Below are 13,055 nucleotides of genomic sequence, written 5' to 3' on the forward strand. Positions count from 1 at the left end.
AGATCCAATCTCGGAGGGGATCTCGCCCCTCCGCCGCCATGGAGACCATGAACCAGAGGGGAAACCCTTCTCCCATCTAGGGAGGAGGTCAAGGAAGAATAAGAAGAAGGGGGGCTCTCTCCCTCTCTCTCCCGGTGGCGCCAGAACGCCGCCCGGGACATCATAGTGTGCCGACGATCTTCATCAAAACCTCCGTCATCTTCACCAACACCTCCATCACCTTCCCCCATCTATATTCAGTGGCTCACTCTCCCGCAACCCTCTGTACCCTCTACTTAACCATGGTGCTTTATGCTTCATATTATTATCCAATGATGTGTTGCCATCCTATGATGTCTGAGTAGATTTTCGTGGTCCTATCGGTGATTGATGAATTGCTATGATTGGTTTAATTTGCTTGTGGTTATGTTGTTGTCCTTTGGTGCCCATCATATGAGCGCGTGCGTGGATCACACCATAGGGTTAGTAGTATGTTGATAGGACTATGTATTGGAGGGCAAGGGTGACAGAAGCTTCCGCCTAGCATAGAAATTGATGTATACGGGATTGAAGGGGGACCAATATATCTTATTGCTATGGTTGGGTTTTACCTTAATGAATGTTAGTAGTTGCGGATGCTTGCTAATAGTTCCAATCATAGGTGCATAGAATTCCAAGTAAGGGATGACATGCTAGCAGTGGCCTCTCCCACATAAAACTTCCTATCGGTCTAGTAACGTAGTCAATTGCTTAGGGACAATTCCGCAACTCCTACCACCACTTTTCCACACTCGTCAAACTAACGTAATTGTTTCTTTATCTAACCAGCCCCTAGTTTTTATTTACGTGTTGTTTACTTTCTTGCAAACCTATCCTATCACTTCTACAAAGTACTTCTAGTTTCATACTTGTTCTAGGTAAAGTGAACGTAAAGTGTGGGAGAGTTGTATCGGTGGTCGATAGAACTTGAGGGAATATGTGTCCTACCTTTAGCTCCTCGTTGGGTTCGACACTCTTACTTATCGAGAAAGGCTAAAATTGATCCCCTATACTTGTGGGTTATCAAGACATTTTTCTGGCGCCGTTGCCGGGGAGCAATAGCGTGGGGTGATAATTCTCGTGTGTGCTTGTTTGCTTTATCACTAAGTAGATTTATTTTCTGTTCTAATTTGTTCTCTATCTTTAGTTATGGATATGGAACACGAAATACCAAAAAAATTAGGTGTACTTGCTACTCATGGAGATGGGGAACCTCCTAAAACCCTCGATGCTCGTCATGTGGAAAATATTATGCACTTCTTTAATAATCCTGAGAAAACCCCATTAAATTATATAATGGGATACACGTTGGATCAACATGAATACTTTAGGGATTATCGCTTGACTCAAAAAGGGAAACTATTATGGGATCAAATTCATATGTTGAAATGGTATGCTTGGGAACTATGCTTGAGATATGATATTACTTGTTGCTCTAGGATGAAAGCTCAACACCTTCCCTTTTCTTGTAAATTTAATGCTAATGAAACCTTGGCTTCTTATGCTAATGGTATATATGATTACTATGATGTGGAACAAATAGAAGAGTTTGTTGCTTTTATGGGTGCTTATGAAATTGAAGCTCTGTTTAAAAGGTGTGATGATAATGATGATGCTGCTTACCGATCTGAAAATTTGGTTATGCTTCGTTATTGTTATACTAATTATGAATATAAAGACCATATTTATTGATTTATGGACAAATTCTATGCTGCCCAAGAAGAGACTAATATTTTGCAGGAAACTATGGAAGAAGAAAATGCTGAAACTGTGAGCTCATTAGATGAAAAAGATGACAAGGAGAGCGAAGAACAAAAGGAGGAAGAGCGGACTAGCTACCCGTGCCCACCTTCTAATGAGAGTAACTCTTCAACTCATACATTGTTTAATTCCCCTTTGTTCTTACCGAAGGATGAATGCTATGTTGATTGCTATGATCCCTTGGATTCGTTTGAAATATCCCTTTTTGATGAACTTGATACTTGCTATGCTTATGGCCATGATGCCAATATGAATGATGCTTATGAAGATGAACTTGCTATAGTTCCTTATGTTAAACATGAAATTGTTGCTATTGCACCCACTTATGATAGTCCTATTATCTTTTTGAACTCTCCCAACTACACTATACCGGAGAAGTTTGCTCTTATTAGGGATTACATAGATGGGTTGCCTTCTACTATTACACATGATGATTTCGATGAATATAATATACATGTGCTTGCTGCTCCTACTTGCAATTATTATGAGAGAGGAACTACATCTCCACCTCTCTATGTTTCCAATACGATAAAATTGCAAGAAACTGCTTATGCTATGTATTGGACTTTACTTGATGTGCATGAATTGTTCTTTTATGACATGCCAATGCATAGGAAGAGAGTTAGACTTCGTCATTGCATGATATATGTTACCTTGTGCTCACTACTAAATTACAAATCATTGTTAATTAAATTTGGCTTTGATATACCTTGGGATCCGGGTGGATCCATTACTTGAGCACTTTATTCCTAGCTTAATGGCTTTAAAGAAAGCGCTGCCTGGGAGACAACCCAGAAGTTTTAGAGAGTCATTTATTTCTGTTGAGTGCTTTTATATAGTTTAAAAACAAAAAAATATAGAGGCGAACTTAAAACCTTTTCAAATAGAGAAGCGATTGAAAGGTGATGTATTGCGGAAGTGAGGGTCGACTTTGAACACTTATGTTCATGCTCATGGAAACAATGTAGAATTTTTCATGGAAGTTTCTCGCAAAAATAATTATCCCCTTATACAATTATATTGTATTATAAAAATAATGTGCCAAGTAAATCCTTTATGATTAGTTTGGGTGATAGTTGTTTGATCATGCTGAAAAAGACAGAAACTTTGTGCTCACGAAATTATTTTTAATTGCTATCCAGAAAGAGATTTTGAGTTGATTCTTTTTGCTGATGATTTATATACAAATTGCCTTAATTACCATAATTTTTCAGAATTTTTGGAGTATCAGAAGTATGGTATAAGTTCAAATTACTACAGGCTGTTCTGTTTTTGATAGATTCTGTTTTCTTTGCATTGTTCTCTTATTTTGATGAATCTATGGGTAGTATCGGGGGGTATGAACCATGGTTAAGTTGGATTATAGTAAATATAATTCTAATATGAATTTGGAATGAGTTCACAACAGTACTTAAAGTGGTGATTTACTTTATTATACTAACGGATCTCATGAAGGTTTTGTTGAGTTTTGTGTTATTGAAGTTTTCAAGTTTTGGGTGAGACCACGAGGGATGAAGGAATAAGGAGAGGCAAGAGCCTAAGTTTGGGGATGCCTGCGGCACCCCAAGGTAATATTCAAGGAAGACTCAAGCGTCTAAGCTTGGGGATGCCCCGGAAGGCATCCTCTCTTTCGTCTATAATCTATCGGTAATTTTACTCGGAGCTATATTTTTATTCGTCGCATGATATGTGCAAATGCTTGGAGCGTATTTTGTGTTTATTTTCCCTTTTTATTTTATGCACCATGCTGGTATGATATAGTATTTGGTTGATTTATATAATGTTGTTTGCACTTCACTTATATCTTTTGAGTATGGCTTTATAGAATGCTTCATGTGCTTCACTTATATCATTTGTAGTTTGGATTGCCTGTTTCCGTACACATAGAAAAACGCCATTTGTAGAATGCTCTTTTGCTTCACTTATATTTGTTAGAGTGGGGCATATATTTTGTAGAAAGAATTAAACTCTCATGCTTCACTTATACCTATTTAGAGAGTTAACAGGAGTTGGTCATTCACATGGTTAGTCATAAAATCCTACATAAAACTTGTAGATCACTGAATATGATATGTTTGATTCCTTGCAATAGTTTTGCAACATGAAGATGTGATATTAGAGTCATGCTAGTGACTAATTGTGTATTTGTAAAAATACTTGTGTTAAGGTTTGTGATTCCCGTAGCATGCACGTATGGTGAACCGTTATGTGACGAAGTCGGAGAATGATTTATTTATTGATTGTCATCCTTTGTGTGGAAGTCGGGATCGCGCGATGGTTAACTCCTACCAACCCTTCCCCTAGGAGCATGCGTGTAGTACCATGTTTCGATGACCAATAGACTTTTGCAATAAGTATGTGAGTTCTTTATGACTAATGTTGAGTCCATGGATTATACGCATTCTCACCCTTCCACCATTTCTAGCCTCTCTAGTACCGTGCAACTTTCTCCGGTGCATTACACCCACCATATACCCTTCCCCAAAACAGCCACCATACCTACCTATTATGGCATTTCCATAGCCATTACGAGATATATTGCCATACAACTTCCATCGTTCCGTTTATTATGACACGGACCATCATTGTCATATTGCTTTGCATGATCGTAAGATAGCTAGCATGATGTTTTCATGGCTTGTCCGTTTTTTGATGTCATTGCTACGCTAGATCATTGCACATCCCGGTACACCGCCGGAGGCATTCATATAGAGTCATATTTTGTTCTAAATATCAAGTTGTAAGTAAATAAAAGTGTGATGGTCATCATTATTAGAGCATTGCCCCATGTGAGGAAGTAATAAAAGAGGCAAATGAAGCCCAAATAAAATAAAAGGCCAAAGAAGCCCACCAAAAAAATATAATAAAAAAATGAGAGAAAAGAGAGAAGGGACAATGCTACTATCCTTTACCACACTTGTGCTTCAAACTAGCACCATGATCTTCATGATAGAGAGTCTCCTATGTTGCCACTTTCATATACTAGTGGGAAATTTTCATTATAGAACTTGGCTTGTATATTCCAATGATGGCCTTCCTCAAATTGCCCTAGGTCTTTGTGAGCAAGCGAGTTGGATGCACACCCACTAGTTTCTTTTTGAGCTTTCATACACTTCTAGCTCTAGTGCATCTGTTGCATGGCAATCCCTACTCACTCACATTGATATCTATTGATGGGCATCTCCATAGCCCGTTGATACGCCTAGTTGATGTGAGACTATCTCATCCTTTTTGTCTTCTCCACAACCACCATATTGTATTCCACCTATAGTGCTATATCCATGGCTCACGCTCATGTATTGCGTGAAAGTTGAAAAAGTTTGAGAACACTAAAGTATGAAACAATTGCTTGGCTAAAACCGGGGATGTGCATGATTTAAATACGTTGTGTGGGGAAGATGGAGCATAGACAAACTATATGATTTTGTAGGGATAACTTTCTGTGGCCATGATATTTTGAGAAGACATGATTGCTTTTTTAGTTTGCTTGAAATATTATTGTCTTTATGTCAAATGATAGACTATTGCTTCGAATCACTCGTGTTTTAGGATTCATGCCATGATTAGATTATATGATCAAGATTATGCTAGGTAGCATTCCACATCAAAAATTATCTTTTTTATCATTTACCTACTCGAGGATGAGCAGAAATTAAGCTTGGGGATGCTGATACGTATCCGTCGTATCTATAATTTTTGATTGTTTCATGCCAATATTCTACAACTTTCATATACTTTTGGCAACTTTTTATACTATTTTTGGGACTAACATATTGATCCACTGCCCAGTGCCAGTTCCTGTTTGTTGCATCTTTTTTGTTTTGCAGATTATCCATACCAAACGAAGTCCAAACGCAACAAAAAACCTACGGGGATTTTTTGGAATATTTATGATTTTTGGGAAGAAGAATCTACGCGAAATGATGTCGGAGGAGGTCACAAGCCCAGGAGGCACGCCCCCCCCCCCCTAGGCCGCGGCTGGCAGGCTTGTGACCAATCCCTAAGGCGGTTGGTGCCCTTCTCTCGCCGCAAGAAAGATAATGTCCGAAAGAAAATCGTGTTAAAATTTGAGCCCAATCGGAGCTACGGATCTCCGGGAATTTAAGAATCGGTGAAAGCCAGAATCTGGGAGCGCAGAAACAGAAGGACACAGAGAGAGAGATCCAATCTCGGAGGGGCTCTCACCCCTCCGCCACCATGGAGACCATGGACCAGAGGGGAAACCCTTCTCCCATCTAGGGAGGAGGTCAAGGAAGAAGAAGAATAAGGGGGGCTCTCTCCCTCTCTCTCCCGGCGGCGCCAGAACGCCGCCCGGGACATCATCGTGTGACGGCGATCTTTACCAACACCTCCGTCTTCTTCACCAACACCTCCATCACCTTCCCCCATCTATATTCAGCGGTCCACTCTCCCGAAACCTTCTGTACCCTCTACTTGAACATGGTGCTTTATGCTTCATATTATTATCCAATGATGTGTTGCCATCCTATGATGTCTGAGTAGATTTTCGTTGTACTATCGGTGATTGATGAATTGCTATGATTGGTTTAATTTGCTTGTGGTTATGTTGTTGTCCTTTGGTGCCCATCATATGAGCGCGCACGTGGATCACACCATAGGGTTAGTAGTATGTTGATAGGACTATGTATTGGAGGGCAAGGGTGACAGAAGCTTCAGCCTAGCATAGAAATTGATGCATACGGGATTGAAGGGGGACCAATATATCTTATTGCTATGGTTGGGTTTTACCTTAATGAACGTTCGTAGTTGCGGATGCTTGCTAATAGTTCCAATCATAAGTGCATAGAATTCCAAGTAAGGGATGACATGCTAGCAGTGGCCTCTCCCACATAAAACTTGCTATCGGTCTAGTAACGTAGTCAATTGCTTAGGGACAATTCCGCAACTCCTACCACCACTTTTACACACTCGTCAAACTAACGTAATTGTTTCTTTATCTAATCAGCCCCTAGTTTTTATTTACGTGTTCTTTACTTTCTTGCAAACATTTCCTATCACTCCTACAAAGTACTTCTAGTTTCATACTTGTTCCAGGTAAAGCGAACGTAAAGTGTGCATAGAGTTGTATCGGTGGTTGATAGAACTTGAGGGAATATTTGTCCTACCTTTAGCTCCTCGTTGGGTTCGACACTCTTACTTATCGAGAAAGGCTACAATTGATCCCCTATACTTGTGGCTTATCAGTCACGGCTACGAACATCACCACGCCGGCTGGGATGATCGGCATTCGGGGTGAGACCATAGGTGGAGTTGTAATCGTGATGTGTAGACTTCATCCGGCGTTGGGCGGTCACGGGGAGGTGGCCTTTGAGCAGCTGCTTGCGGGCCGTCTCCATCTCGGTCGTGGGAGCGACCGGGTTGGCCATTGGTGTGATGGGGGTGCTCAGCCCATGAAGACTGGAGCGGAGTGGATCAAAGGGACCAGGATGAGCCACGGTGGCGGCCGCTTGCGCGTCGCCCGTGGCACGAGACGCGGGGGTAGCTGCGTTCGCCTACGCCCTAGCGTGATTGGAGCTCGTGGAGGAGCCGATGGACATTACCTCCGCGAGGACGCGGAGGTCACTCTTGCCTCTCGAGACGGTCGCCCCGATGAATGATGCCAGATCAGGCAGTCGAGCACCTCGCTCGGGTACTCGTCGAACATCGCTGCATCGTCGATCCGTAGCTTGCTGAAGAGCACGCATATGTCATCGATGTCGAACGAGGTGTGACCACGACACCGCTTGTCGGGGGAACCGGTGGTGAAGCTCGCGGAGTACGTGGAGTCGGGGTTCAGCAACACAGAAGCTTCCACGAGGGCGAGCTCCAAGAGTGTGCTGATCAGTCCAGGCGCATGCGAAGTTGGTGGAGTGTCCCTCCGAGAGCGTGACTCCGGCCGACACTGCACAGGGCCCCATGGTGATCGCCAACTGTCGTCGTTTGCTCATGATAGATGCCATGGAGTGGCTTATCGAGAGTGGTTGGGACCGTAAGGACGCTGACGGGCTCCGGAAATGGGATCGGGGACAAGCGGTGCGAGAAACACGATGTACCCAGCTTCAGGGCCATCCGTGGGAGGTAACACCCCTAGTCCTGCTGGTTTGGTTGATGAATCGAATGGGATTACAATGGTGCTCCTTGAGCTGTGTGACGGAAGAGGAAGAAGAAGCCGGTAGCCTTCTCTACCTCTCTTGTATGGGTGTGTGTGTGTGTCTGATCGCCTGACCCCTTGCATGGGGTGGTACCAAGGGTTTTTATAGGTCAATCCCCTCGCTTACAATATGCATAAAGGGTATCGTGGGGAACCGGCTGGCAGCTTCTCTAGCCTGCCAGGGGGCCCACCGGTTGATGGGTCTTATCGCATGTAGGGACCGCCGGCTGCAGGGTCTCGTCGGGAGCCGGGGCCCACCGGCCAGTTGCTGCTATTGGTGCATGCTCGTCACACCGCCATATGGGCCGCACTGTGTGGCGTCGTCTTGTGGCAGCCGATTGCAGTCAGCAGTACGGTCGGATGCACTGTAGCCATGCAGGGGCAGGTAATGGAGTGGATGGGGGCATGCTCCCACTAAGCCGCCTCGACTGGACGCAACCGGCGAGGGTCAATGGTATGACCGCCTCCACTGTAGCCATGCACGGTCAGGTTAGTGATACCTGGGACGCTGTAGCCACGCCTTTGATGATGCATCCCTAACACGCTTGTCAGGGCAATGTGACTAGGGCCGACCCATCCGACTGGCGGGACGTAGTTGAACCGGGTGGAGAATGGCTCTGCCTCGAGCCGGCTCGGCTGCGCAGCCGGCCATGGACAAGTGGCCTTGTGGGGAGAGGAGGCCGCCCTGTGTTGTTTTTTAAAGGAGGATGGGAGATGTGCTCAAATTTCCGTACCCCGGGGTTTGCCCCCGTCAGGGGTGAAGGATGAAGGGCCCAGAGAACATGGCTCATGGTGCCACAGTTTGTTGAGAGAGTTGGGTTCACCTGTCGCCATTGAAAACCAACCATTATGGACGGCTTTATCTAGCATGAAGGAGAGGAGAGGAGCTCCTTGGCTCGGTGTGGAGAGGATATGAGATATGCCCTTACTGACGCTTGCTTAAATAGCCCAGATATGCAGAGTGATGTCGTTTTAATGCGACATAACGATGAGAGTATGCTTTTCCATCGCCCGTACGCATTGAAGCGATGCCACCCTCTCACCTGATCATGTACATCTGACAGACGTTAAGGTTGTTGGGTCGCGTCCTCTATTGACCGGTAGACAGGCATGAATGTGCGGCGATCATTCTAGAGTTGGACGCATGGCGTTGAGTTTGGTATGTGGTAAGGGATCTGTGACGACGTGTTGTCGCTAATCGCACCCAAGGTAATGGAAGAGGCACCCATGCACGCTCGCGAGCATCGGGGAGGACTCCTCCTCTGCTAGTTGCGACGCGATGGTAACACTGATCAGTCGAATTGATCGTAAGTGTTGTGTGGCAAGGAAGACGGCCCCACTTTGATGTGGCGTTTGATTTGGAAACTGTGGTTACATCAGGGGAGATATGCGCCAGCTTCACGCGGTCGTTGAAGGAGAGCATGATCTTCTCCTTGTCTGTCCAAAGGGGTGAAGGATGAAGGGCCGAGAGAACATGGCTCGTGGTGCCATGGTTTGTTGAGAGAGTCGGATTCACCTGTCGGCGCTGAAAACCAGCCATTATGGACGGATTTGTCTAGCGTGAAGGAGAGGAGAGAAGCTCCTCGGTTCGGTGTGGAGAGGATATGAGATGCTCTGACCGACGCTTGCTTAAATATCCCGGATATGCTAAGTGATGTCGTTTTAATGCAGCATAACGGCCAAAGCATGCTTCTTGGTTGTTGCGTTCGCATTGAAGCGATGCCACACTCTCGCCGGATCATGTCCCTCTGAGCGGCAACAAGGCTGTCGAGTTGCATCTGTTATGCACCGGTAGACCGACATGAATGTGTGGCGATCATTCTAGAGTTGGACGCATGGCGTTGAGTTTGGGTACGTGGTACGGGATGCTTGACGATGTGCAGTCATTTCCCACACCTGATGTAATGGAAGAGGCACCCATGCACGCTCGCGAGTACCGGGAAGGACTCCTACTCCGCCAGTTGCGACGTGATGGTGACACTGATTGGTTGAACCGATCGTAAGTGTTGTGCGGCAAGGAAGAATACCCTAGTTTGATGTGGCATTTAATTTGGAGACCGTGGTTGCAATGAGGGAGATATGCGCCACCGTCGTGCGATCGCTAAAGGAGAGCATGATCTTCTCCTTGTTAGTCAAAGGGGTGAAGGTTTAAGGGCCCAGAGAACATCGATCGTGATACCATCGTCTATTGAGAGAGTCGGATTCACCCGCCGGCACCGAAAACCGCTATGGACGTATTTGTCCATCGTGAAGGAGAGGAGAGGAGCTCCTCGGCTCGGTGTGGAGAGGTTATGTGATATGCTCTCACCGACGCTTGCTTAAATAGCATGGATATGCAGAGTGATGTCGTTTTAATGCGGCATAACGGCTAGAGTATGCTTCTCAGTCGTCCTGTCTGCATTGAAGTGATGCTACCCTCTTGTTGGATCATGTCCCTCTGACTGACATCAAGTCCATCGAGTTGCGTCCGATATGTACCGACAGACCGGCCTAAATCTGCGTCTATCATTCTATAGTTGGATGAATGGCGTTGAGTTTGGTACATGGTACGGGACGACGTACTGCCGCTGCTCACACCCGAGGTAATGGAAGAGGCACCCGTGCATGCTCGTGGGCACCAGGGAGGGCTCCTTCTCTGTCAGTTGCGACGCGATGGTGACATTGATCGGTAGAACCGATCGTAAGTGTTGTGCGGCAAGGAAGAGGGCTCCACTTTGATGTGGCGTAAGATTTGGAGACCGTGGTTACATCGGTGGAGATATGCGCGAGCTTCGCACGGTCGCTGAAGGAGAGCATGATTTTCTCCTTGTCCGTCAAAGGGGTGAAGTATGAAGGTCCTAGAGAACATGGCTCGTGGTGCCACGGTCTATTGAGAGAGTCAGATTTACCCGCCGGCGCTAAAAACGAGCCGCTATGGACGGATTTTTCCATCCGGAAGGAGGATAGAGCTCCCCGGCTCGGTGTGGAGAGGATATGAGATATGCTCTAACTAACGCTTGCTTAAATAGCCCGGATATGCGGAGTGATGTTGTTTTTAATGCGACATAACAGCCGGAGTATGCTTCCCAGTCGCCACATCCGCATTGAAGCGACGCCACCCTCTCGCTGGATCATGTCCCTCTGTCTGACAACAAGGCCGTTGAGTTGCATCCTCTATGCACAGGCATACCAACCTGAATGTGTGGTGATCATTCTAGAGTTGGTCGCATGGCTTTGAGTTTGGGTACGTGGTACGGGATGCGTGACAATGTGATGTATGTTCCTGCACCTGAGGTAATGGAAGAGGCACCCGTGCACACTCGGGAGCACCGTGGAGGGCTCCTCCTCTGCCAGTTACAATGTGATGGTGACGCTCATCGGTCGAAACGATCGTAAGTGTTGTGCGGCAAGTAAGAAGGCCCCACTTTGATGTGGCGTCTCATTTGGAGAGTGTTGTTACATCGGGGGAGATATGCGCCAGCTTCGCATGCTCGCTGAAGGAGAAACCCACCTGAGTGCTTCGGCTGCTGAGAGTGCCGAGGAGGAGGAGGAGGAGAAACCCAAAACCTCTGTTGCTTCTGAACCACCTGAGTCGAGGAAGAGCTGGAATCTCTGAAACGTTTCTTGGAGTTCTCCACCCTGAGCAAGGCTGCCTCTGCTCTGAGAGCTAAGTTATAGAATTTGTCAAACTCCTCAGGATCGTGCAAAGCGAGTGCTAACTGCAAATCCTCCTTCAAGCCACCCCTGAACTGGTATATCTTGCTCTTCTGATCCGGAACATCCTGCAATGCGTAACGGGCCAGCTCGTGGAACTCAACATTGTACTTGTACACAGAATTGCTGCCCTGCTTCAAGCGCCTGAACTTCTCACGCATCTCCTCAACAAAACTGGAAGGAATGTAGTGGGACCTGAAGTCACGACAGAACTCGTCCCAAGACATCACCCTGCCACCTCTGGAGTCCTTAAGCTGCTGCCACCAAATAGAAGCCTGCCCCTTCAACTGGAATGTTGCAAACTTGACATAATCCTCTGGACGGACATTGCTACACTCAAAATGCTTGTTCATATCACGGATCCAATCTTCCGCGTCAAACGGCTGGTCGCAAGAAGTGAACGTCCTAGGCTGGTTTGACAGGAACTGACTCAGACTGGCGAAGTGACTGCCACCCTGCTGGAAATTGCCTTGCTGATGATTGGCTCTCTCCTGGATCAACTGTAACAGCATCTGAGTATTTGCATTGGTAGCTGCCATCATCGCCTGCCAGGCCTCTGCAGGAGGAGGCGGCGGCGGTGGCGGAGGAGGAGGTGGAGGAGGCATATCCTCACGCGCTGGGGTCTGACGAGTTGGTGGAGCCATCCTGAAGATGGACAACAAATTAGCCCACAGAATATTTGAACATAAGCTGAATCAAAAGACAGAATATCTGAATAGAACTTAGCATTGCACTCGAACAACATAGCAAGAGTGCATTCTCAAAGCATCAGACGACAAAATTCCGACAAGGCCACAGCAAGCAAGTGTGAGCTAGTACTGCTCGGAACGAACGTATGATCAAGATTTCCCAAACCTCAATCAAGCGTCTGTAGGAAGATAGCCCTATAAGATACTACCAGATATCCCACCTGTGAATTCCCGAAATAACTGGTCCTGCAATCAGGCACACGGATACAAGGAGTATTTCACACAACTCCTAACTAACCCGTCACCTGTATCACACCCTTCAACACACAACCAGCATCTCGGACCTTCGCTTACAACAGATCCTCGTGATCACAACGATACAGAGTGTGGTAGTACCCCCGAACAATCTACACCAGTACTGGGGACGACGGGGTTATCTCACCACTACCCGTATTGAAGCCATAACGAACACCCTCCGTTCTTAGGTACTCAGAAATCTGAATGATGGCGATGTGCGCGATAATCCCTGGAGCTCAACTCCCCTGATACTTCGAGCAGATAGGAGGCACCAGGACACGATTCCGTCACATCGAAATCATATAGATTTCGCAAACACCCGCGTGATCCTAAAAAAAATTTTGAGCGGGAAAAGGAGTAGAGTTAAAGATTTCCTAAGACGGAAGCCTCACCAGAGCAAAGAAGAGGAGAAAAATGAAACCTACTCTCCGATATAACTAAGACTC

Source organism: Hordeum vulgare, chromosome 1H (genome assembly GCF_904849725.1).
Source record: "Hordeum vulgare subsp. vulgare chromosome 1H, MorexV3_pseudomolecules_assembly, whole genome shotgun sequence".
Taxonomy (NCBI): Eukaryota; Viridiplantae; Streptophyta; class Magnoliopsida; order Poales; family Poaceae; genus Hordeum; species Hordeum vulgare.